Source organism: Aethalodelphis obliquidens, unplaced genomic scaffold (assembly GCF_003676395.1).
Source record: "Aethalodelphis obliquidens isolate GAN/ISIS:26980383/991018 unplaced genomic scaffold, ASM367639v1 scaffold39, whole genome shotgun sequence".
Lineage (NCBI taxonomy): Eukaryota > Metazoa > Chordata > Mammalia > Artiodactyla > Delphinidae > Aethalodelphis > Aethalodelphis obliquidens.
The window spans coordinates 4162665-4190063 of NW_020837983.1; the positions used below are offsets into that span (position 1 = coordinate 4162665).

General features: G+C 40.1%; 1 long non-coding RNA gene and 1 pseudogene across 2 annotated transcripts in view; both read right to left on the reverse strand.

Annotated features, from left to right (window-relative positions):
- Positions 1–3494, reverse strand: part of LOC113633258 (brain acid soluble protein 1-like) — a 71982-nt pseudogene extending 68488 nt beyond the window's left edge. The window contains exon 1 of the transcript XR_003438125.1: positions 3477–3494. The product of XR_003438125.1 is annotated as a brain acid soluble protein 1-like (transcript). The remainder of the gene's footprint in view (positions 1–3476) is intronic.
- Positions 3495–12423: 8929 nt separating this feature from the next.
- LOC113633309 (uncharacterized) lies at positions 12424–20374 on the reverse strand. The gene is made up of 3 exons (XR_003438139.1): positions 17159–20374; positions 15409–15699; positions 12424–14305 (listed from the first exon to the last, which is right to left on the reverse strand). It is a non-coding gene; the product is annotated as an uncharacterized LOC113633309 (long non-coding RNA).
- Between the last annotated feature and the right edge of the window lie 7025 nt (positions 20375–27399).

Below are 27399 nucleotides of genomic sequence, written 5' to 3' on the forward strand. Positions count from 1 at the left end.
GGTGTCTGCGGGGAGTCCTGGAACCAGTCTCCCGTGCATACCGAGGCAAGACTGTATTTTACAAATAAGAAAACTGTGGATCAAAGGGGTGGATTCATTTTCCAGGCGAATGAATTGGTAGAGCCACTTCTGTCTTAATTCTGCACACACAAAGATCTTCACACAATACATAAGGCTCTGGCTTTACTGCAGTCAAAAATGTCTACATCTGCACCTTTCTGTCCCTGAAGTCTGCCAGTCACAGTGGTGAAAAAAATTATATTTGTAAAATGGGAATGATAATAATATTTACCTTGTAAAACATAACACAACTTAAGGATGATAGCTCTGAAGAATGACAGTGAACTTTCAAATATGGTACAAAATTGCAGCCAACTGCAATCCAAGAAGCAGTTCTGTGAGTCGAACCAGAAACCATTTTCTCCCAAGACATTAAGTAGGCTATGGTAAGTTTACAACCCCTAACACTCCCTAACCCCCTTTCTGCCTTATTTTTCCACCATTGCAGTTATCAATATCTTAACGTGTTCTGTGTGTTGCTGATTTACCTTGTTTAGTGACTGTCTATTCATCGACAGTGAAAGCTCCAGAAAGGCAGGGGTTTTTGTCTGTTTCCCCTGTGCAAATATTTACTGAGTGAATAGATATGACCTTTTGAGTCATTCCTGCCACTTTGCCTGTTAACCCTTGGCTTCTATGAATATACAGTAGCACCGATTTCCTAAATTAAATTTCACAGAAGCCTCCTAGACACCTGACCACATAGAATTGGTTCTTCAAATAAATATCTGATTTCAATGATTTGATTAAAATGTACTATTACAGTACATGCGAGCTAAAGCCTACTAATTCTACTAATGGCAGATAAAATATCATTTCCTAAGGAAAATAATCTGTAACCCCTGAGACAAGGCACTTCTCATATTAATGACTTCCATTGTATACTTTACTTTGTGTCTTGTTGCATTTACCACAACTGTAATTAAATCACTATATATGTCACTTATTTGTTCAATGACTATCTTCTCTGCTAAACTGTAACTTCCATGAAAACAGGGACCATCATGTCCATCACTGTATTTCCAAGACCTAGCAGAACCTAGCAAATAGTAAACACTCAATAAGCACACACCAAATGAATGAACAAGCAGAAATTTAATAAGTATTCCATCTTGAACTGATTCTGGAAAAAAAAAAAAAAGGATTTAACAGCACATGATATAAGCTATAAATTCGGTCCTTGAAGTCATTTAAGCAAACTCTAGAGAGCTGAGTAACTGTTCCTTCAAATGAAGCCAGTTCCTAGTGTTTTTCATCTAAAGCTGATGATATACAGTTACTTCTAGGAAGATATTTTCAGTTATTTCTTTTATATTCCCCAAATCAATATTGCAGGCTCAATAAGGAAAACTTCAATCTCCCAGCAATTTTGCCTTTGACCCCAAGTGAATTGTACTGTCCAGGTTCCTGGTTTCCTTCCAAAATCTGTATCTGGTTTTAAGATAAATTTTCCCAAATAAGCCATAAACATGATTTTGATGACTGAAGAATATTTTCATTTTAGATGAATAAACCAGAGGTAATTCAGACTTTTAAAATTTGTGACCTATGTAATTTGTGACCTATGTACCTACACATACTTGCTTTCATTTCCAAGTTTCCATCACTGTGAGCTCTTAGAGTGAAATAATATCCTTTTTTCTCTTGAGCGTTTTTCCTGGTTCCTAAGAGAATAAAATAGAAGCAAATTAAACCAAGTTTCTTTCATGTTAAAGAGATATATAAGAGCAAGTAAAACCCCCTACCCACACACATATAAACAATTCCCTGCCAAAATAATATTGTGTTCATCTTACAATATCCTTAGAGTTTAAGAATTCACAGAAGATTTAACATAATGGCAGTCAGTACTTGGAACTAGACAGACTGGAAAGAAGGAACGATCCTGTCTAGTCCTGGCAATTCACAAATAAAATGCTAAAGGAAATAAGACATGAGTAATTAGAAAAGAAGTCCTAAAACAAAGAACTGGAAAATTAGAAAAAAGAAGAAGAAAGGGTAGTCTGTCATGCTATTATGCCTTAAAATAACTGTCAAATTCCTAACACTAGCAAGCCAAATTATTTCTGTACACTATATAAAGTATGTCATTGTACATTAACATTATGCCTCTATGATCTTCTCAATATCAATGGCCCTCTCTCCAGAAGCCAAAATGTGAACACTTTGTGAATGTTTGTGAACAACCTCCTGAAGAAACCAGACATCCTAAGGACTATCCTATAATGAGGTGATAAAAGTGAGTAGTATTTTGACCATAACGGAAGTAAGGCAGGATGGGGGAGTTTTTAATTGACTCTACTAGGCTTCAAGTTACATAGATATACTTCATGTACTCAAACCCAAACAGTATATGATTGGGCACAGCCAGGTGTATGTTATCTGTTGCCACAATAGTAATGTGTAACAAACCAAAAAACCTCAGTGGCATTTAACAATAAATGTTTATTGCTCACACATCTGGAGTGGTTGACTAGATGGCTAGAAGCCTCTGCTTTTCTTGCCTGGGCTCACTCATATCAGTGTTGGCTGGCTGTAAGCTAATCTAGAATAGCCTCAGCTGGGACATCTGGATCTTCAGCTCTGATCACATCTCTGATCCTTTCCTTGTGTCTCCAGAAGATAGTTGGGTATATTCTCATAAACAAGACAGAGGGTCAAGAGTGTACATGCATTTTTCAAGCTTCTGATTGTATCATGTTTACTAAACTCCTATCAGCTAAAACAATAGGCCAATAAACATGGCCCAGGCCAGTATCAAAATAGGTATACACTAGAAAGTTACACAGCAAAGCACATGGGTATGCGGGCACAGGGGGTAAAGAATTGGAGCAAATTGGCAATCTACCACATCAGATTACCCAGTATTATTTTAGTACTATTCTAGGCACTGTAGGAGGTCCAAAATTGATATAGTGCCCCATATTTTAAAAGTCTTAAAGAAATGTTTTTTTCAAAATGTGGGCCATGACCCCTTAGTGGGTCATTAAATCAACTTAGTGGATTATGATCAGCATTTTTAATGGGATGGAGTGTAATGCAATGGCGAATAGAATAGAATAGAATAGAATAGAATAGAATAGAATAGGATAGAAAGTATCAGAGTCTGCAACCCATAAGGTAAGTATTGTTTCATAAAACCTTTGACTGGAGTGTGTGCATGTACACACAAATGTTAGTTCCAATGAAAAATATATATCTTACTGTAGATTTCAGACAGAAATTTGAAAGTCACTGTTTTAAAGCATACTGAACCAAAGTAAAATTCTGATTTTGCATGTTCTTCATCTTTTATCTTTACTGCCATTAGTGGGAACCAATGAATGATGAACTCTCAGCAAAAGAGTAAAACCTAGATCTTCACTAAGCAGTGTCCCGTGAGCAAGAAGCCATTTGGTGGAGCGGGGAAAGTTTACCTTGCTGGTATAAGTCATGGTCTCAGACCTCAAAGAAGCTTACATATTGCTATTAATAGCCCAATCTAATACATAGGAAAATATTCTACAACATCACTAAGTTGAATGTGTTACAATCAGGTGATAATTGAATGATGAGTTTGAAAAAAATATTAAGATAAAATAACTCCCAAATACATAATGGTAACCCTCCCAGGAGTTTTTGTTTTTGTTTTTTGTTTTTTTGGTGTTTTGTTTTGTTTTTTGTTGTGAGCTTCTACTTTGTACTTAGAACTTAAGAACAACACTGCAAAGTGGATATTATGGTTATCATCTCTTAGCTATGTGACTTGGAGTAAAACCAAGCAGGTCCCTTAGGGACCCTCTCTAGTATACAAGCCCTCACCCTTTGTCCCCCATCTCTTGAAATAAAAAGGCTCTGCTTCAAGCCTCCCCTGAGTCTCAGAAGGCTGGCTCAAGAGTTAACGATTAGGAAAATGTGAACATGTAGTAACAAAACTAGCTATTGGGCCAGAAACTGGTAACAATTTAAACAATATATCAGCCATATAGCAGAGTCACAGGACCTTTAGCTCCTCCTTGAAGCACATAGATAATAATGTCTAATGCACATTCCTAAGTTGTTTTTATAGAAACTAGACTCCTACCAGCTAGCAACTGCTGATCACAGCATGTAGTCTCCAAGCCACTTGGGACCAGAAGGCTGATGATATTGATTTCTGAAACATCACCCTGTTACCTTACCACCAACCAATCAGAAGAAAGTCCATAGGTTGATCAGACACCCTGTAACCCCCACCCCTAATGTTGCCTTTAAAAACCCTTTCCTGAAAGCCATAGGGAGTTCTGGTCCTTTGAGCACTAGCTGCCCATTTTCCTTGCTTGACACCTGCAGTAAACACTGTACTTTCCTTCATCACAAGCCAGTGTCAGTAGATTGGCTTTGCTGTGCGTCAGGCAAGCAGACCCAAATTCCAGTTTGGTTACAGGAGCATATTATTTAATCTCTCAAATCCCCATTTCCTTATCTGTAAAAATGGTACCATAATATCCACTTCATAGAATTCCTAAGTGCTTGGCACCAAGTAGGATCTCAAAGCAAAAACTAGTTTGCCCTTTATTTATCTTTGTAACTCCCATGGCACCTAGCAGGATACCTAGCACATAGTAGGTGCTCAGCTAGTCAGTTTATAAAAAATGGATTATACTCTCTAGAGCCAGGAATATTTCCTTTGGACCACCTGGCCCTTCCGTCAAAAAAAGTTCTCATGTAAAGGCAGCAATTCTCAATAGAAAATTTATCTCCCTGTCTCAAGACTGAGAACAATTGATTACTCAGCCACCTTGGAAAGCTCTTATCTCTTTTACCACAACGGATATTATATGAGATTATCTCCTTCCTTCTTCTTGCTTCCTCAGAAAATGAGGTGTTATGACTTTTCTTAAGCTGGGGCTCTGTGGTTGTTCGTTGTCATTTGACGTTAAACCTTAAGTAGGTCACTTCCTATATTCCATAGGTGGTTCTGAAACAGTTCTTAATGAACAAGAGTCGTATTCCACTTATTTCGGATATTGTGTTCCCCCTCTTCTTGTGCATGCTTGTCTTTGTGTGGAAATATGTTTATGGAATTTTTTGTTTCACTGACTGTCTTTTTTGCAGGGTAATAGCACAATTTTGAAAGGTTAAATGTCTTTAAGAACTCAAATTAAAATACTTAGCATTGAATAATAAATAAAAATATTTTATGGCTGTTCAATAGAACCTATAAAGAACTAAATATATTTTTAAAAAGATAAGAGGTAAGGTAAGCCTCTTTACTCTTTTTAAAATACGAACTTAACTAGTTAATATATCATTTTCCTTACATAGTCTTTAAATCTCTTTGCAATATCACACTCTTCCAGATTCCTTTAAGAATATAATCATTCTCTTCAAAAAACATCTGATCCTGATTCTATCTATTCCAAATCAAATAACCACATATGTGAAGAGAAGTGTTTCCTTTGGATACAGGATTCATAATAACTCACATCAGCTGGGTCCAAAATAAGGCAATCATTTAAGAAGTAAGTATGTGTTTCTAAGAATTTTAAAAGCCAAATGAATACTAGAGATGGGACTTCTTCTCACACAATATGGTTCTGCTCACTAACAAGACAGACCAAGCTTGCCTTAGATACATATATTACACCATCAAATTCATCTATATGTATGAAATACATTGTCCCACTTGATATTATTTGCATTGCACATATTTGTTTTATCCTTTAAAGGACATACTATTGCAAGAGACCTGAATGCAAGAATGGGAAATGATTCTTCCACATGGAATGGGTGGAAGACCTGGGCTAGAAGATCTCAGATTCTAGAGAAAGTTATGTAATTGAAAAGGCCAGCATTTAATCAAAATAATTTGCAATCACAACGAATTTCAGTAGAACCTTAACATTAGCAAATATAACATTTATGGTTTTGAGCACTTCAAAGTGATGCTAAAATTCCAAAGCATGTCATCATTTGTAATGTTGTTCTTATGTTAATTTGAACTGCATGCATTGTAATACAGCCTTACCTAAAGCAAAAATAGGAGAGAAGGGTGTGAGGAATCAGGTGGCAGAGAGAAGAGCATGAGGAACATGAGGGCACTGAGCTTGGCTTTGTTGTCCTCTTATCACTGAATGTGAACAGATCATTTAATTTTGAGTTATACTTTATTACATTTTACAAGGGAACTCATTTTCTAGGGGAGTAATAATGAGGTTATATCCCTTGAGAACGTCAACAATCTAGTCCACTGTAAAATATCAACCTGAGGATCTTCCCTTACATTTCTCATCAAGAGACCCAATACTTGCAGTTAGCTGTACTTTCAACAGGTCAATTCAATACTCTGTTAGATTGACAGCCTCTGAGTGGTGCAGCATGAGATGACACCAGTGAATTCCATGATAATAAGCCCACTCTCCCGTTTCCTTCATTGTACAAATGCTATGGGTCAGGTAAGCCTGGATCCAGATAGTGGTGCTGGCTGAAGTTTTGTGGGCAGGAAAAGTAAACTCATTTAGAATAGGTATTTATTCCTATTAGAGCAAATCATTGGCACTTCCAGGATGAAAAGAGCCCAATGTAGTCAACTTGTCACCAAGTAGCTAGTGGCCTCAGCTGCTTGTGAGGAATAGTGTTCTGTCAGGGCTCAGCCTTGAGACCTGCTGCTGGCAGGTTGGACACTCGGAGTTGGCAATAGCAATATTTGCCTTCATAAGTAGGAATCTATGCTGTTAAACCCATAAGTACCTTTCACCTCTGCCTCTATGGCCTCTTCATTCATATGCTTAGTGTGTAGTTCTGAAATGGGAAAGACATAGGCTGGCTAATGTCAACTGCCTGACTTGCATTGTCTACTAGATCATTTTAGTGCCATTGAATAGTATGTACTTTCTAGTAAGCACAAATTAATAAGTGATAACAAATATCACACTTCATGCCAACTTCCATATGTCCATCCACCTGTCTCTACCCCAGACTTTATCTCTGATCTTTCAGTCTTTTTTTCCTTCCAGGCCCTTGACAAAACCCTCCAGGACATTCAACATGGCCCAGATAAATGGACCATTTCTTCTTGCTAGTAAAGTGGGTGACCAGGTACACTGCGCAAAGCTCTACCATGGGAAGACCTTTTTCTTCAACGTTAGCTTTCAAGGCCACCCTGCTTGCAGCTGTATTGCATCTGCCATCCATTTCTGGCTTACAACCATGTACCAAGTCAACCCATCCATAAACCAACCTCAGGTTTATCCTCTTCCTTCAACTGGTTGTATGCACCTCCCTCCCCATCTCAACCTCCTGCCAGGTATGAGCTGAGCCATAGGTGCTGGCGTACCATTGTGGGTGATATGGGCATGGCGGGTATCTCGACTATTCATGCCGTCTGGTCCTCAGTCTGGGTGTACTCAACTTTGTGACTTGTGTCCAACAGAACCCAACTCATAGTAAGCAGTTCCTGATGCATGGTCACTTAGGTCTGTTGGAGTATATGACCCAAATGACAGAGCTGCTTCCACCACAGACTGAACCTGCTGCAGAGCCTTTTCCTGTTCCAAGCCTCTCTCAAAACTGACAGCCTTTGGGGTCACATGATATATGAGCTGGAGCAGTATTCCTACATGTAGAATGTGTTCTTCCAGGACCTGAATAAGCCTAGTAGGGATTGTGCTGACCTCTTTGTGATAATGGATGAAGGTTGAGGCAAGTTGTCTTATATTTTGGAGATGTCCCAGCATGCTCCTAGGACCACTAGACCCCTGAAAACTTTGCCCAAGTGGTAGGTCCTAAAGTCTTTGTAGAATTTATCTTCCACCTTGTAGACTGAGGACCAAAGTCTCCAGCGCGCTAACTCTTGCACATCCTGCCTGAGCAGCATGCTATCCACAATGTGATAAATCAGCTGATGTTCTACATTATGTCCCAGCAATCTAGATATTTTCAGACTGTATTATGGCAGAGGTCCAAGACTTAACATAGTCCTAGAGCAAAACTATAAATGTATATTTTTTTCCCTCCTTGTGAATGCAAACCTTTTCTAACCTCTTCCCTGATAGGGAAAGAAAAGAGTCCCATTATGAAATCAACAGCTGCAGATTGTGTAACAAGGCCATGTTAATCTACTCTAGCAAACCAGATCCCCTCTACCACAATCTCTGCAATCAAGGCTGCTACTTGATTGAGTCTACAGCGGTATACGGTCATTCTCCAAGATGCATCCAGTTTCTGCAGGGGCCAGACTGGTAAATTAAATAGTGACATGATGGGGATCATCCTTAAGATCCTTAAGATCCCGGCACTAATCTTCACTCTCTCTTATAATATGATATTACCTTTTGTTTAGTATCTTGGCTAGGCAGTTTCAAAGACTTCCTCTTTGCCCCCCATGCTACCATAACTCTTACCCCACAGGCTAAGGATAAAATTGCAAATTCTTCAATTCCCATTTTATATTCAGGAACTGAGGAAAAGACCACCTAGTGAGTTCACAGACCCAGTGTATCCATGGCAAGCTGGACTTTGGCCAGGATTCCATTTATTACATGCTCTTCCTATATCACAAATCTAACAGTGGGACCATAATGATGCTTCAGGTCTCCAAGTATCAATGTAAGATCTTATGTCTAACAATCGCTGAAATGTCCTAATATTCCCCTTTCCCCATTGTACAATCACTCAGATAAATAGCCATAGGTCCCACTGTGGAGGGACTGGAGGAATCATTACCATGTATACTTGCCATGGTGATACCACATCCTTCCCACTGGAACCCAGCCACGTCTTCAGGCACTAGGTTCTGGGTCTGAAAACTGGCTCAGGTCTGAAAACTGCAAAAGGGATTGTGACTTTCTATTGGTGTGACCACTCTCAGTTTCCTGCTCTTTTATGATTGTTTTCTTTGATTAAATATATGTATTGAGCAATACCATCTTTGACTCTTCTTCTATTTTACCCCTAACAATGTTATTTATATTCTGTTAACTATCCTTCTGCAATTCTCTGTAGGTTAAGCCTCCTTGGCTGCCACTCAATCCTGGCAGTTGTCCCAAAAATTGCAACCCCGGGCTTCTGGCAGTTAAATGTAGCCACCTGGCCTCTACAACTTCGGAGGTCTGTAATCCTCATTAGTATCAATGAGCCAAGCTCTGTGACAGCCTCTCCTACCATCAGCTTTTGTCTGCAGAAGAAAGCCATGTGGAAATAGACAAAGACCACCTGAATGATAAGAAACAGAGGCTGTTTATTCAGAGCTCTCTACAGCAAAGGAGTCAGCCACCATCACTCATGTTTGATGGAGACTCAAAGGCAGGCAAGGGGAGTGGAAAAGCTTCACAGTGAAAATTAAGGGAAGATTTTAGGTATGTTCTGATTGCAGGGTAGTTTGCACGAGGAAGCTGGAGGCAGGCTAACTAGGAGGGCATCTTATGAGATTGTTTTCGGGAGCATATTTGGCTTTCAGTGGTTGGTCCTGAGTTGGAATCAATAAAAAATAACGAAGCTGCTGATTATTGGCTAAGTCCTGACTCTGGGCTAATTGCAGCAGAGGTTGTGGTTGTGAATATTTGTATATTTAGTCCCTCAGCCACCACTGAACCTCCTGGTGATGTTGGTGTCTCTCTATTCTGGGCTTGGTGTAATTCCTGGCCTTTTCTGTGAAATATACTTCTCAGCTGTGTTTTCGGGCCTTGCATAATTTATCTAGTCCAGAAGACCTACCTCCCTTCTTCCGTCATTTGTCACAGTAATGCAGACTTTTCAACCATGGGCCATTGTTTTCAGCAGGCTTTTGTGGTCTTTGCCAGGGTATTGAATCCTGCATTTTGCTAAAATGTCCCCAAGTTCACAAACTCACTCTTATCCAGTCTTATGTCCCAGACCTCTTGATCAAGCAACCACAAATCCAGTCCCTTGGGAGCTGCCCAGCTCCTACCAGTTAATGCTGGCTAATTCTTACAGTTCCCTTTCCTCTCTTATCAGGCCCAGCATGTCCCTAGTTGGGTTTTGCTACAACTTAACCCTAGTTATCAACCCAGTGGTCATGAGAAGAGGTAAGGGGAGATCCTGAGAGGGGGGCCTACTGCCTTGCTAAAAAGACATCACAGTGTGTTCCCACCAGGGGAGAATGCTATCTCTTAATAGGAAGGAGTGGGCCACCTCCACAACTCTGAGGGCTCAATGGAATATGGAGAGCCCAAATCTTTGAGGGTGTCATTACAGATGTCCTCATCTGATGTGTCAGGGTCCCAGGTTTGCCCAACCAGAATCCTGGTCTTGGCATAATAGAACTTTCATTTATATTCAATCGTCTTAGTAGCTTGGCAACACTATTAAATCCTGAGTTTAGTCTTCAGCTTGTTCTGCTCCCTCACTGCAGGCAATAAGGGACTCTGCAAACCACAGGCTTTCTGGCAATATTCAATTGTTTCTTAACTGCCCTCAACTTTTCATTATGCCTCTATAGGTCATCAATGCAACTTAGTAACAACCAGGCAACTCCGCTAGTTTTAGCAATTGGACTGCCATTTTGTGCCAGAGCATCTGTGCCCCAAGTCTCATTGGATCCCATCCCCAAAACACATCTTACCTCCTGCTTTCCTGCACCACTCCTGCAACCAACAGTGTCAGCTGGATCTTTTGGGAAGCAGACACCCAGATGGAGGTAAGAGTGCAAGAAGCATATGGGATAAGTGTACGTGATAAAGGGGGATGGAAGAAAATTGGGCATGAAGGGCTAACTATGATGCAAACCTGACAAAGTCTCAGTCAACCCAGTTAGTAGCTCCAAGGGTAAGGAATATCCCCCATTGGGCAGATATGGTCAGTCATTGGCCGAGGGCTGTCCGGGAAGCTGAGGTGACTCTGAAGTTGCTAAGAGCTGGAGAATTGTCAGTTTACTGCCTTTCTTGCAGCTGCACAGCAAGTTCTCTCTCGAGGGTCATCCAAGCAGACCTCCATGCTGCTACATCATCCAAGTGCCAATGTTTATATTTCCTTTCTTTTTCTTGACCTTGTTGACTACAACTTCCAGACAAATGTTAGTTAGTGGCAAATAGCTTTCTCTGACTTTTTTAATTTGATGGTAAAACCTCAGAAGTGTCCCCTATAAGCATAATTTGGCTATTGGTTTTGGAGATTCTTTATCATGTTAAGGAAGGGTCATCTATTTATAGCATAATTAAGGCTAGTTATTAGGAAGGAGTGAAAATGCATGCTTAGCATCTGCTAAGATTTTCTCTTTTTGAGCTGTTGATGTAATAATACTAGAGTTCTTAGCTGTCTGGTTCTTGGTTCTTGTCTTTTAGTTTCCTTGATTTTACCCTTTTACCCTGAGCATTCTCTAAGAAACTTCTCTCTCTCTGGTCCTTTCCCTAGTCGGGTTACCCTTCTCTAGCCCACAGCACACAGATCTCTGTAGCTACCTGCTTGGTCATGCTCCTGTGACTAAAGGAACTCAGTAATTGAGGCTCTTTCTTTATTTTTTAAAACTCTTACACTTATCCCATAATTTAAGAGCCCTAGAACAATCTCTAGCTCAAATCCAGTGTCCCTATTTATTCAAATAATGCCTTAATGTCAAAATATGCATCAGAGAGTTTTCCTACCACAAATTCTATTCTACATTGTAGGTGCCAATCCATGCAAAATTATTGACTTAATCACTTACAGTATAATTTATATAAAATAGACCAAAAGAATAGTCTGCTCTTAGAGGAAATAAGGACTGCCTTCTCTTTTTTCTTACCACCCAGGAATTTTCAGAATATCCTTTCAAACATCAGCACCACCTTGCTCTTCCACACTGCATGTCTGGATGTCTCAATATAATATCCTATAGGAAGAGCACAAATGCTTAGAGATAGCTTTTCTATCATGTACTATTACTACATTCTAATCTATTATGCATTATTACTACATTCTATTTCTTCTATTAGAGAAAATGGTTAAAATTTGAGACTTGTGGCATTTATTACTCTATTGTCAGCCATTTTTTGGGTCAGGTTGCATGATCTTGATATTGTTCCTGGGTGTTTAATGGTCCTTCAGAGCCTTTACTGTAATATCAAAAAGGGTGGATCAAAATGGATGGGAAATGGGCTCCTGACAGAGCAGATTCAGCTCCAAACAGCACAAATGTCCTAGCCTGCCTGCTCTTTAATTTTTACCCAAACCATTTGATACATTTTTTGATAACTTGGATACATGACCTCCTGTCATAGCCTCTTCCTTTATGCTGCTAACATAATCCTATTATCATTCTGAGAATGGCTTCAAGGAGCCACTAAGCTTTTGGGGCAATTACTACCATGAGGAACAGCTCAATATCAATTAGACCAACACTAGGATTGCTGCTTTTCACAAACACTCTTCAGCATTTTGATAGCAAATACAAAGCAACTCTATAAAAAGGTTAACTCATTTCATTATTTAATGGAGAATTTTGCAATTAACTCAACCAAACAGAGTCACTGGAATACAGTCCCACACAAAATTAAATATTCTACAAGTTCTACTATGCCAGAGACAGAATACTATCAAAATTGGAGCCTAGCACCAAGGCCAGACTGACGAGGATGTTGGTGATAGAACTATGCAGAAAACAATGTCATTGATCCACCCAGACCACTTCAGACCCTTCCCACCATTTTTGAATGTCCCTTCACTAGATTCTGTGTGCTTTGGCTCCCAATGACCAGCACTCATGTGTGTTCTTCAGATGACAACCCTCATGGTACTGGAGTGGCTTTCCCTGCATGGGCAGAGAGCCAGGGGGGCCTGGCATTTATACCTCAGCTCACAGCTCCACCACAGGGAGTCATTGTCAATCAATCTGAATAGTGGGTGCAAGGGTACAAAAGCCCAACTCTTCTGCCTCAGGTAGGAAAATTCTGAGGTATAAGGTATATCCCAGAGTTCTTTTGTGGATCAGGCAAAGCTACCCATATTAGTCAGAATTCTCCAGAGAAACAGAACCAATAGGATAGCTAGCTAGCTAGCTAGATGATAGATAGAAAATGATAATTTGGATCATTTGATTATGAAGGCTAAGAAGCCCCACAATCTGCCATCTACAAGTTGGAAACCCAGGAAATCCAGTGGTGTAATTCAGTCTGAGTCTGAAGGCCTGCCTGAGAACCAGGGGAAATGGTGGTATAAATCCCAGTCTCAGGGCAGAACAGATGAGATGAGATGTCCCAGCTCAAGCAGTGAGGCAGGGAAAAAGGAATGAATTCCTCCTTCTGCCTTTTGTTCCATTCAGGCCCTCAGTGGATTGGGTGATGCCCAAGTTGCATGATCTTGGGGAGGGGAAATTCTTTACTGAGTCCACCGATTCAAATGCTAACCTCATCCAGAAACAACCTCACAAGTACACCCAGAAATAATGCTTAATCTGGGCCCACTGTGGCCAGTGAAGTTGCCACATAAAGTTAACCATCACGCCACCTCCATCACCTCCAAAGGACTCTACCTGAGATCCCAGCCTTGCTTGGCTTCCTTCCCTGCCCTGCCCTGCTTCTCCTTCTCCCTTCTTCCAGGGACACCTTCTTAACAAAGCACTTACACACAGACCCTCATGTACAATCTGCTTCAAGAAAACCTGACTTAAGATAAACTGTTAATAGTTTTCCACTGAGAGCCATTTGGCCCCGGGAAGTGGGAGGCTGAGCTCACAAGAAAAGGTCATATAGCACCAGCTGTGGGGTGAAGGAGAAGCTGGGAACCCAACTGAGTCTGATGTCTCTGATCAAAAGCCAAGAGGAGAGAGTTCATATTGGAGAGGAAAGTGAACCTCACCTTCTGGGTTGAAAGAATTTATACATTTAATTATCTTATTTTAAAAGGCCCATGATCTCAAAATAAGCACTGTAAAAAGCCTTCCAGCTGGCTGACTAAACACATGTATTCACATCTCCTCTGTCACAGTTTGGGCTCTCTGGGAAGCAGACTTGGATTTCGAGGTTAGCATGAACAAGGTTTATTAAGGAATACTCTTGGGGTCAACATCTGTGGAAGGGAAGGGAAGAATAAAATAGACAGAGGGAGAAGCTGGGCTGGGTGAATTCTCAATGTAGGCCTCTGCTGACCCCACAGGAAGCTCTGAGGCTGGGTGGTCTTCTGAATTGTAGCAAGTTGGCTGAAAATGTTGAGCCTTGAGTTGATGAGTCATCGGTTGAAGGCTCTCCCAGGAAAGGCGCCAGCCTTGGTCAGCTGGAGGAATAAGCCCTTCAGTCCTGAATGGGATCTTGATAGCACACACAGCATCCTCTACATCCTTCCTCACAAAATCCTATTGAAATAACAGGCAAAATATAAAAATGGACTTATAATGAAATCAAATGAATCTGGAATATCAGGAGAGGTATCTCTAGCAAAACTGAACAAGGAAAACTTTCTGGAATAAATTGGTGAGAAAGGATTGCTAAAATTGCCCAATAAAATGAAGAGACTGAAGTGATTTTCAGGTGTCAGAGAAATATCCCAAACAAGTCCCAAAATATCTCGGGCAGAGCCCTAAATAACCTGAACATTAGAAGCAGCAATGGGTGAGTGAGAATGCATGCCACAGGCATCGAGCTGGGTAATTAACTGCAGAGTGAAACAATTGAGCCAGCCCTGCACTTTCCAAGAAGCCAGGGAAATCAAGTGCAGAAAGTAGTTCCAAAAAATGAATGGGGGCCAGGAAGTAGGGGAGAGCAGTGAGTAATAAACTGAGTTAAATGCTGCTGGAGATTAAATAAGGTCTAAAAATTCAGCACCCCACTTTACAGGTAAGGGAAATGAAAAAAAAAAAAGGTTCAATGACTTGGCTGAAATTCACACAGCCTCTTTTGTTTCTTTTTTTATTTCATTGAAGTATAGTTGATTTACAATGTTGTGTCAATTTCTTCTGTACAGCAAAGTAACTCAGTTATACCTATATATTCTTTCTCATATTCTTTTCCATTATGGTTTGTCACAGGATATTGAATATAGTTCCCTGTACTATACACTAGGACCTTGTTGTTTATCCCCTCTATATATACTAGTTTGCCTCTGTTACTCCTGAACTACAATTCCTTCCCTCCCCTACCCACCCCACCTTGACAACCACAAGTCTGTTCTCTACATCTGTGAGTCTGTTTTTGTTTTGTAGGTGTGCTGATACAAATCAGCTTCTTTTTTTAAAATACAACTTTATTGAAATATATTTTACATTTTATAAAATTCATTCGTTTCATGTGTACAATTAAAAGACTTTTAGCAACTTTACCAAATGGTTGCTACCATTACCATAAATTAATCTAAGAAAACGTTTATCCCCATTAGATCCCTCATGTTCATTTACAGTTAATCCATCCCACCCCTAGCCTCAAGCAACCACTAAACTACTTTCTTTTTGTATTAACTTACATTTTCTGGGCATTTTGTAGAAATGGAATCAAGCAATATGTAGTTGTTTGTGTTTGGCTTCCATCACTTAGCACAATGTGTTTGTGGTTCAGCCATGAAGTAGCAAGCAGGTGTCAGTAGTTTCTTCCTTTTTATTGCTGAGTAGTATTCAATAGAGCATCTACCAATTCTGTCTATCTCTTCATTAGTTGATGGACATTTAGGCTGTTCCCAGTTTGGGCTATTATGAATAATGCTGCTATGAACATTCATGAGTCACACAGCTTCTAATTGCATTACTGGAATACAAACCTAGACCGTAAGAAGAAAGTTCACATTCCATCTTATGCTGCTTGGAGTGAAACAGCTTCCTCTGATTTATTTTCACAAAGATATCTTCCTGTTTCAGTCACTGGGCCATGGAGATTGTGCCACGTTCAAACTCACCGCTGGCAGATCCACACCACTAGCCCTCCATCCACAACAGAACATGAATGAATGCCAGGGTGGTGCCACTTAGGTTTCAAACTAAAATCCCCAGAGGCAAGATAAATGGAATTGATGTAGGTAAAGTTCATAGACTAATACCTGAACCATGTGTAGTATTTGTTATTATGATTAGTATCCATAAAGTTATGGCTGACTTAACTTTTATTTTTTGAGATAGTAGCAAATTATTTAATTTTGCTTAGGTAAGAAAGATGTTTCTTATTTATGAAATTATAACAGTTAATAACTATAAATCATACTAAGTATGAAATCTATGCATTAAAAAAGTTAATGCATATAAAAAAGTTAATAAAAAAAGTTAATAATAAAATTTTGCTATAAAAAAGTTAATAATAAAATGTGGTTATAACTATAGACTGGTGAAGAATAAAACTGCTCAGCACCCTTCTTCTGAACCGTGTTCTCCTCCTGAATCCTCTGTATCAATCGTTGGCATTCTCATCCACCCAGCCACCAAGATAGAAGCCAGAGAGACATCCTATAGCTTCTCCATCCCTCTCATTTCTTCTATCCACCAAATTAGTCATCAGGTCTCCCCTCTCTTCCCTCCTTCCCACCCTACTGCACCTGCCATGTCCTGCAAAGATCCAAACTCATCATTTGGCATCGTCTACATTGTAGACTAAAAGATTTTCCATGATCTGGCCCCACCTCACCTCTCCAGGCTCATCTCCCACCCCTCCTTGCCTTGATGTTTCAGAAACACCAAAGCACTTGTAATTCCTCACACACACTTGTTCTCACAAATTATTCTTTCTGCCTAGAATCTCCAACAGTACCTCAACCTGCTTTTTCAGTTCCATAGTTTAATGTTAAACTCAAGAACCACTAGGCCCAAAATACCTTTCTTGACCCCCAAAACCTGGATCAAATCCCTCTTCTCTGACTCCTCAGTCCCCAGGCATGCCTCATCCTTGCATTTATCACTTTCTAGTGTAATGACCTCTTCATGGGAAGTTCCAGAGTAAGACAATTCCCAGTTCAAATCTGGCTGTGACACTGACTAGCTCTGTCACTTACAAGCTTGCAATCTTGAGCAAGCCCGTTACAGTCTCAGTTTTCTAACCTGAAAAATGGGGTTATTTCATCAGTGCATATTGATTCAGTAGATCCTTGGGCAGATGAGTGAGTGGAGAAAAGAATGGGGGTGTCCACCAGCTACTCTTTCATTGATTACAATGGACATCCGGGGAGGTATCTGAGGGTTTCAGGATTATTTACTTGTTTCTCGGGCACATCACACTCATCTTTCTGTACCTACCTGAGCCGTCTTCGTACCTCCCTCACGCCCAGGCTGCAGGCATCCTAGGCAGCCTCTCCAAACTCTGGGCAGGAGTGGAGTGGTCTGCACCCCTTCATACAGCACTCAGCTCCATCCGTGCATGGTTTTCTGAATGTAAGAAACTCCTTAGAGAAATAATCTTAGTGTTTTGCTTTACTTTTCTTTATGGAACAAAAAAACAAGAAATATATATAATAGAGTTGGGGGAGGGAGAAACCTCTCTTTCCTCAGAGCTGAAAAGGACAAGTGACCATAAAATGAGAACATTCAACCCCCAGCTGAGAAATAAAAACAGAGAGAGGGCCATTAGGCCCAGAGTTGTCACCTGTGTCCCTCCCCTCTCTGGCTGCTCATGGGCAGGAGGGAGCTCAGAGGGAGCTAAATGGCTCTGCTCCCTGTGAGGAAGGGCCCTTCTGCTGCTGGCCGGCCTGGCCTGTTTTTCTTAGTCGCTGCTGTCTTCTCCTGACAGCAGCTCTGCAATGGGAAGGAAGGACACCCAAGCTGTATTAATACCACATATCTATTCATTCCTTCCAAAGGTAAAAAAAAAAAAAAAGTAACAATTCCAAGAATTTCCCTTCCGATCTACATTCTTGGCAAACACATTTTTAATAAGATAACGTAAATCCTGCTATGTACCAAACTTGTGTTTTCCTTTGACAGTCAGCCACCCAGCCCATTTCATACAAGGCATCAGACTCCATCTCCCAGTGTCTTGGGTTCGTTTGGTGAAGTCTAAGTGTAATATAAAATATTGCCTCTAAAAATATGTATACTGTAGTACAAAAATGGACAGATGTTTCCTAGTGAGTAATGAGCACCATTTTTCTCCAGTTTTCCTAACAGGCTAAAACTAAAAACAAACACACATCTATACATACACTAGACCCATCTCAATAATAAGAATGTAACTGACAGTCCAAAAATTTTAGAGGTCAAAAAACAGACTTTTTTCTCCTTTTATTGTCTCTTTTTATTTAGACAACATCAAAATTCTTCCTCTAAGCCACTTAACACCATTACTAAAATTTCAAACTATTGTAGAATATATATCTACACATTTGCATGTACATATATATGTGTATGTATTTATATGTTTACATGTATATGTATGCATACACACACACAATGTTCTTAGGAAAAATCAGTTCATTGCATTAATTAACGTGTTCAAGACAGGTAAACTGAAGGGAAAGGGACCAGCTGGGACATTTTGATCCTGCCTTACATTCTTACACCATGCTTGAAATGGGACCTCAGAGAAACACAGAGTGTTGGAACCAGAAGTTCCTTCAAGATCAAAGGGCAAACTCCTTTCACCACTGAGGAAACCGGGCCCAGAAAAGAAAAGTGACTTCCAGACCACACAGCCAGATGGCAGAAGAGCTGTAAAAAACATACATAGATTCTAATAAGACAACTCCTAGGTGACATGGTTATGAAATATGGGGTAGAGAGAGGTACCAGTCAGCCTCTCATCTGGAAGAAAGTTCCTTAAAACCTTCAAGACAGAAAGTTCCAAACTCAATAATCTTTGGACCTGATCATGGCGTAGCAAGTAAGTACCAGCACTAATGCTGGCAGGGGTCCATGAGCAGGGTGTGTGTGTGTGTGTGCGTGTGTGTGTGTGTGTGGTGTGTGCAGGCACAGCTGGGAAGGGGGACCTCTGCCCCATGAATGTGGTCATGAAGGGCATGCCTTGCCCCAGGTTCCTCCTATTCTCTTCTTACCCTCTTCCTCTGCTACCATTTTTCTTCTTTCTTCTCCTCTTATCCTACCAGGTACCTAAACTGCTCCTCTAGGCTCCCTGTCTGCACATGGTCAGTCTCAGTCCAGGGACTTCAGTGACTCCAACAACTAACTCATATCAACAGTTCAGTGATATAATTCGTGACACCATGGCCTAATGTTTAAAAGACCTCTTCAGTCTCAAAAAAAGGTAGGGGAGGGCAGGATCATGACATCATATGATATGATATTGTTCAGTTAATCAGCAATAATTTTTGAGAATCCACCATAGTAGAATGTCCTAATCAATTGTAGAAAACAACAGTGGCAAGAGGCCACAGTGGGCACTGGGCTTGCACTTGCTCCGAGGTGGAGGTGGCACTCGAGCTCACAGAGAGCTCTGAAGGGGCAGAGAGGAGAGGTAAAGGGAGAGAGGGGAGGGGAAGAGAGAGAATTCACTGAAGAGCTCCTTTGCACAGGTGACAAAGTGGGTGCTTTATGCATGCAACCCCAATGTCAATCTGAAGAAAGACCAGGAGTAAAACAGCACAAATTCCTCCATCTCATAAAAGCATTACTTATTATACACATGAAATTAACAAAATCATTTAAATGTATTTGATGTTTAAAGAATTTCAGTCACAAAATTTCATTTTTTTTCTATGCTATTACATAATTTTTTTAAAGTGGATTAAATAGGTTGCAGTTCAAAGAAAGGTTAGATTCTGTCACTAGCCTACAAAAGTTTTCAGAGAAAAACGATGTCTCTCAAAACCAATCACATCTAGACTATATATTTATTTGTCAAATCTGTGCATTGTGAATATATACTTCTACATTAATATTTCTGCACACAATATATTTTTCACAGAAACTGTCATGAGGTCATTAAATCCTACTTATGGCTTCCAGAAATGATACAGAGAGAGAGAGAGAAGATAGGGATAGATAGATAATCTTAGGTGTGAAGGAGAGGCAAAGGGGCAGATTTTTATTAAATGAAAGGTGAACTAAATGTTTTCATTTGAAAAAATATATAGATATTAGCCATGTAGTAAAACCCTTAGACTTCAGATCTAAATTACACTCACACATCTTTGTGATGGAAGAAATTTTCACATAGTGCGGTGTGGGGAAATCATTCTGGCTCATATAAGATTTGGCTTGAACATTATGCTAACTAGAACAGCCTGTCTTACGACTTGTCTAACATACATTATACATCTGCTTTAATCATTAAAGAGAGAATGCATTTACCAGATTGTTTAGAATGTCCACTTTGAAGATAATGATAAATGTCCCCCTCCTCCTATGGCACCAATGCTAGTCCTCCTTCAAAGACGAGGTTTCCTTCTCAGACACCAGGGTCATGCGGACTCACTGTGTACATGCTAATCTGCCTCTTTTGAAACCTTGGAGGAATGTACCCCTGTCAGGTTTGATGTTTGTTCTTTGTTCTGACAAGTCACTCAGGCATCCAAAATGGAGCCAAGTGGCCACTGTGGATATGGTTTCAGACACATTCCTTCATCACCGAGAACTTGAATTTTCTGAACTGTATCAAACTCAAGGTCACTACCAGCCATTTTCAAAAAAATATCTGCTGGCAGATGCCACTGCAACCTTATAACTATGCAAACATTTTGGACCCCAATCAATCCTTGCTTAACAAGCACCCTCACTTCTTGCCAGCTCCAATTCTAATTCCTGACAAAGAACTTATGTAATTTTGTACTTTTTGCCTATACAAGCCTCCTCCATTTTGTAGTCTAGTGGAACACAATTCAAGTGCTTCTTGAATCTGTCTCCCAGGCTATAGTTCTCAGTTTGATTTGAATAAAATTATTTTCTATTCCAATTATAAATTGTTTATTGATTATTTCCATGGATATTTGTTATAAGAACTTGATAAGCAAAGGTACTGAGACCATTGTTCTCTTAAAGTTCTGTAATCCTAAGAAATAATTCCAAATAAATTTTAAATAATGGAGATTTCATTTTTTTTTTTTTTAACATCTTTATTGGGGTATAATTGCTTCACAATGGTGTGTTAGTTTCTGCTCCACAACAAAGTGAATCAGTCATACACAAACACATGTTCCCATATGTCTTCCCTGTTGCGTCTCCCTCCCTCCCACCCTCCCCATCCCACCCCTCCAGGCTGTCACAAAGCACCGAGCCAATATCCCTGTGCCATGCGGCTACTTCCCACTAGCTATCTACCTTACTGCGTTTGTTAGTGTGTATATGCCCATGACTCTCTCTCGCCCTGTCACAGCTCACCCTTCCCCCTCCCCATAACCTCAAGTCCGTTCTCTAAGAGGTCTGCGTCTTTATTCCTGCTTTACCCCTAGGTTCTTCATGACATTTTTTTCTTAAATTCCATATATATGTGTTAGCATACGGTATTTGTCTTTTTCTTTCTGACTTACTTCACTCTGTATGACAGACTCTAGGTCTATCCACCTCATTACAAATAGCTCAATTTCGTTTCTTTTTATGGCTGAGTAATATTCCATTGTATATATGTGCCACATCTTCTTTATCCATTCATCCGATGATGGGCACTTAGGTTGTTTCCATCTCCGGGCTATTGTAAATAGAGCTGCAATGAACATTTTGGTACATGACTCTTTTTGAATTTTGGTTTCCTCAGGGTATATGCCCAGTAGTGGGATTGCTGGGTCATATGGTAGTTCTATTTGTAGTTTTTTAAGGAACCTCCATACTGTTCTCCATAGTGGCTGAACCAATTCACATTCCCACCAGCAGTGCAAGAGGGTTCCCTTTTCTCCACACCCTCTCCAGCATTTATTGTTTCTAGATTTTTTGATGATGGCCATTCTGACTGGTGTGAGATGATATCTCATTGTAGTTTTGATTTGCATTTCTCTAATGATTAATGATGTTGAGCATTCTTTCATGTGTTTGTTGGCAGTCTGTATATCTTCTTTGGAGAAATGTCCACCCAGGTCTTCCGCCCATTTTTGGAGAGGAGAGAGGGGACGAAGGTTAACATTTATTGACAGCTACCTGATACCTAGTGTTAGATACTTTAGAACCATTATTTACTTTCTTTTAAAGAGGTTCCTATTGAAATCAAAGTTATGATCATTTGCAATATCTCCATATCAGTTTTCAAATTATAGCAAACATTGGAATTAGAAACTAATTTTAATGATTATAAATATTGCAAAATAAAAATATATTTTGTTCACAAACCTAGTGCCCTTTATATCACTAAAAAGCACCAGAATATTTGAAGATTTTGATAAACATATCAAATTACAGGCAATCCATTGCAACAATAAATTAACTGCACCAAAAACAAGGACTGAATTTTCTTCCTGGTGAGGGGGAGGAAACTGACTTCTTTTTTCCCTTTCTATTAGTTTTTTGAAGTTATAAAAGCCAATTAATATATAGTGACACATTTCGATGTGAAAAATGCAGGCTGCGCAAAGCTTGTGGCTCTCACTGAACTAACAATAGACCCACATTGCACAGATGGGAGTTCCCTTCCTTATTCGCCTCATAAATGTTAGGAGTAGCACACACAGCTTTTTCACTGTAGATGAACACTTGGTAAACACTATCATCGAGACCTTTAACTTGTGTGTTTCCCTAGGCTTGATGTAACTAAGTTTGTAGCTTTGATCTGACAAGAGTAAGAGATTTTTCATTGAACACATATATCCCCATAATTGTAGCACATTCTCAGTGGTTGTTCTCAGCACATGGTTAGCTGTTAGTTTTTGTTTCTTCTTTTTTTTCTTTTTTGTTTTAATTTCAAGAAAAACTAATGAGTTTCCAGGAGCAGTGTGAGTGCTTTGGGGCTGAATGTGATTTAAAACCGGCAGTAAAAGAAAAAGAAGACAGGGAAGGTAGCTGGTTAATTGACCTTTATTGTGCCTTCTGGTTCATTTAGAAATGGAAATTAAATTAACATGATAATTCAGTCCTACTGTGTTAAGGCTGCTATAAACCCATTGAGTTTTATGGCCATTGATTTAGCATTTTTTTCTATTAACTGGCTTTAATTTTCAAAATTGTCATGCAGGTTCTGAAAAGTGTTTCATCCGCTCTGGTTCCTCCAAGTTACTAATGTGTAGCCTTTCCTTTAATAGTAGTCACTTAATTATTCAAGCACAGAAGGCCCAACTGCCCTCAAATGCCTGAATTAATTTAGAAATTAACCCCATTGAAACTCTTTTTAAGAAGTAAGGAATGTTCAGGGATAGTAAACGTCAGTGAAATTTCCTAATGCATATATCTAATTTTTTAAATATTGTACCTTAAAACTAATCCAGGCAAATGGAGAGAGAGGAGAAGATTTTATGTTGGTGTTTCTTTTTACGGCTTCTTGATAACATGAAAATCTTTTAAAATGCAGCCATTCCTTGTAGTTCATTTAGATGCCCAAACGTCTTTTTAGCTACTAGTTTAGAATTACGAGCAGTCAAAATTTCTATTTTTGAACTTTTAAAAGGTATCAATTTTTACTTAAAGTTAAAATGATTTTCTTGATTCTCCCTTTAGCAGATGTAGGTCTTAAGTATATAGCTCACAGAGCACATTTTTAATTACTAACTCAAATATTAGTTTTATTTTGAAAGTTATTGACACTTGAGGTCTCAGAGAGTTTCAAAAGGATTCTTTAACTTAACCTCATAGTATTTCTGCAAAGTAGAAACATGGTAATTTTACCTTTCTGATTCTTTACCACTAAAGAAAAAGAAGGTAATTGATGGGCCCACAGACCCACAACTAGAACACTAGGCCTGCAAACAGTGCTGGACTTTCAACCCCAGTTTATAAATTCAAAGAACTGATGAATGACTCTTTTTTGACTACATTGTGAACATTTTTTTGTTATTTTCAAATGGTATGTTCAATTAAAATACCTCAATTTTTTTAAAATGCTGCATCATGGCTGATCTGTTTATATTAGAGTCTAAATGGCTGTTTTTATGTGTACTTTTGATAGTTTTAACAATTGGAAATAGTAATTAAAGACCCTCAGAGCATCTGAAGATATTGCTGTTGGAAAATGGCAGATAAATATTTTACTCCCTTCTGGGCAAAGTTAATCAGGTTCTTCATTATCCAAGCACTTTTGCCTTAGATGATGTTTCCACTCCAAGTCAATGTTTTCCCAAAGTTACATATACTTCCTGGTTTAATGAACAGCTAGATATAATACCTAACAGAAAATGCATACCTATAAGAAGAGGTGTATTATTTCCTTAAAAGGAGAGCAAAAAATGGGCGTGTGAAGAAGTGCTGGGGTGGAAAGGATTTAGAAGCACATGCTAATAAAGATGGTGGAAGGAATGCTACCAGAAGATCTTTTGTACTTCCTAGTATTAGTAGAGCATCTTGCACCCAGAAGACTCAACACATAAATTTTAACAATTGCAAACACTTAACTATACAGCACTGACTGTGTGCCCTGCACTATTTGTTCTAAGGATCTTATATGTATTTACTCATATAATCCTCACACAAAGTGAGTACAGCAATTACCCTTCCCACCATACAGATAAGGAAATAGAAGTGTTACTGAAAGTGGGGGTCTGGTTGCTCACCACTCTGAAGCCAATAAAGAGGCAAGGTTGGTGGAAAGGAAAGTTTGCTTTATATCGGAGGCCAGCAATGGTTGGGGTGTGGGCAGGGGCAGACTTCTGTACAAAGGCCGACTCTCCCCACTGGCAATCAGTGGGCAAGAGCTTTTATAGACGGAGGGAGGGGGCTACATGTAGAAACAGCACAGTCAGCTCTGACAGTCTTCTTGAAATTATTCGTGCCGTGGTCTGATCAGCATCATCTTGATTGTTTTTAGTTCTGGGGTTGATTTTTCCCATTTCTTTGAGGGCAGCTCTCAGAATTGTGGCAGCTTATGTCATGGCTGCAGTCTGGTCATCATGTAGTTAACTTCTTCCACCTGGTGGGGGTTTCAGTGTCTATCAGATAGCTCAAAGGATATGGCTCAGAATATTATCTATAGCCCTTGAAGAGGAACAAAATGTCCTTCACTTTGCTTAATGACTAATCTATTCTTATTTGGTCTTGTTTGACTGTTTTCCTCTGTTTCTGCATTTTCTCACTTCTCTGATTAAACGTATTGTTTGGCTAAAGTTTTTTCACAGACAAAAGGCAGGCTGAGGGCTTCCCTGGTGGCACAGTGGTTAAGAATCCGCCTGCCAATGCAGGGGACACAGGTTCGATCTCTGGTCCGGGAAGATCCCACATGCCGCAGAGCAACTAAACCCATGCGCCATAACTACTGAGCCTGTGCTCTAGCCCGTGAGCCGCAACTACTGAGCCTGCATGCCACAACTACTGAAGCCCATGTGCCTAGAGCCTGTGCTCCACAACAAGAGAACCCACCGCAATGAGAAGCCTGTGCACCGCAACAAAGAGTAGCCCCCGCTCGTCACAACCAGAGAAAAGCCCGGGCGCAGCAACAAACACCCAATGTAGTCAAAAGTAAAATAAATTAAATTAAATAAATAAATTTATTTAGAAAAAAAAAAGGCAGGCTGAGTACATGGTGGGGGACAAAGGAGTTAAGCAGCTTATGCAGGGATTTGAACTCATGCTGTCTGGCTATTACAACCTGCATTGAATGACTGCTATACCCTTGTATCTGTTGATTTTGTTTGACATTCATTCATTCCCACTCATGAGGCCTGATAATTTGGATCATTTTGGACTCATCCCTTGTCATTTTTCTCTTTCCTGCATACCTCCTCTCCATCCCCATCCCTCACACCCTGTTCATCTTAAATCCTAGAATCCTATCAGTTTTTATTCCCCAATCATGAAATCTAAACACATTCCCTTGAGGAGAATTTATAAAGTGTTCAATGGTGCTAATATTTCTAAATTTGAAACCCCTGACCTCTGCTCTGAGGGTAAGAAGCAGAATGAGTGTGAAGGAGGATGAGAGTGAATGCAAGGGGAGAAAGAGCACTCCAGCCTCCTTTTCCTGTGTTTTTTATGGCTTTGGGTTTACACAATTTGCTGGAGTAGCTTTTGGTTTCTTTCTCAAGCACTGTGCCTGTGATGCAGGAGCTGCCAAAATAGAAGTGATTCATCTTTCTCCTTTTCACAAACTGTGTACCTCATACTTACCTCTATGATAGCACCTATAACACTTTACTCCTTACACGGTGGTCTCCTTTAGATTCCCAAAATTTGGACTCAAAGGGTGGTTGATAAGGACTGTAACTGACATAAAACTATATCCTGAAAACCTTGAATGATGTCTGGCTCATTCCTCTTCAATAAATGACTGATGACTGAGTTAGTGAATGTCTGAAATAAACCAGCCTTCACCAAGAATAATAAATGAGAGTAGAAACCATGTTCTAGTTATATCTTTTCTAGAAAAAGAAAGTTTGAGGAAATGTAGCAATATCAGTATAAATAAATACTAATGTTTACTAATTTTACACTTATTTTAAGAAATAAATGTTTATTTCTGATAAGGAACCAAGATGGCGGAGTAGAAGGACGTGCTCTCACTCCCTCTTCTGAGAACACCAGAGTCACAGCTAGCTGCTGGACAATCATCAACAGGATGACACTGGAGCTCACCAGAAAGTGTACCCCACATCCAAAGACAAAGGAGGAGCCACAATGAGATGGTATTAGGGATGCAATCAGAGTAAAATCAAATCCCATAACTGCTGGGTGGGTGACTCACAGACTGGAGAACACTGTACCACAGAAGTCCACCCACTGGAGTGAAGGCTCTGAGCCCCACGTCAGGCTTCCCAACCTGGGGGTTTGGCAATGGGAGGAGGACTTCCCAGAGAATCAGACTTTGAAGCCTAGTGAGATAAGATTGCAGGATTTCAACAGGACTGGTGGGAAACAGAGACTCCATTCCTGGAGGGCACACACAAAGTAGTGTGCGCATTGGGACCCAGTGGAAGGAGCAGTGACCCCAGGGGAGACTGAGCCAGACCTACCTGCTAGTGTTGGAGGGTCTCTTGCAGAGGCAGGGGGTGGCTGTGGCTCACCATGGGGATGAGAACACTGGTGGCAGAGGTTCTGAGGGGTGCTCCTTGGTGTGAGGCCTCCCGGTGTCTGTCATTGGTCCCACCAAAGAGCCCAGGTAGGCTCCAGTGTTGGGTCGCCTCAGGCCAAACAACCAACAGGGAGGGAACCCAGCCCCACCCATCAGCAGTCAAGCGGATTAAAATTTTACTGAGCTCTGCCCACCAGAGCAACAGTCAGCTCTACCCACCATCAGTCCCTCCCATCAGGAAACTTACACAAGCCCTTAGATAGCCTCATCCACCAGAGGGCAGACAGCAGAAGCAAGAACTACAATCCTGCAGCCTGTGGAACAAAAACCACATTCACAGAAAGACAGACAAGATGAAAAGGCAGAGGGCTATGTACCAGATGAAGGATCAAGATAAAACCCCAGAAAAACAACTAAATGAAGTGGAGATAGGCAACCTTCCAGAAAAAGAATT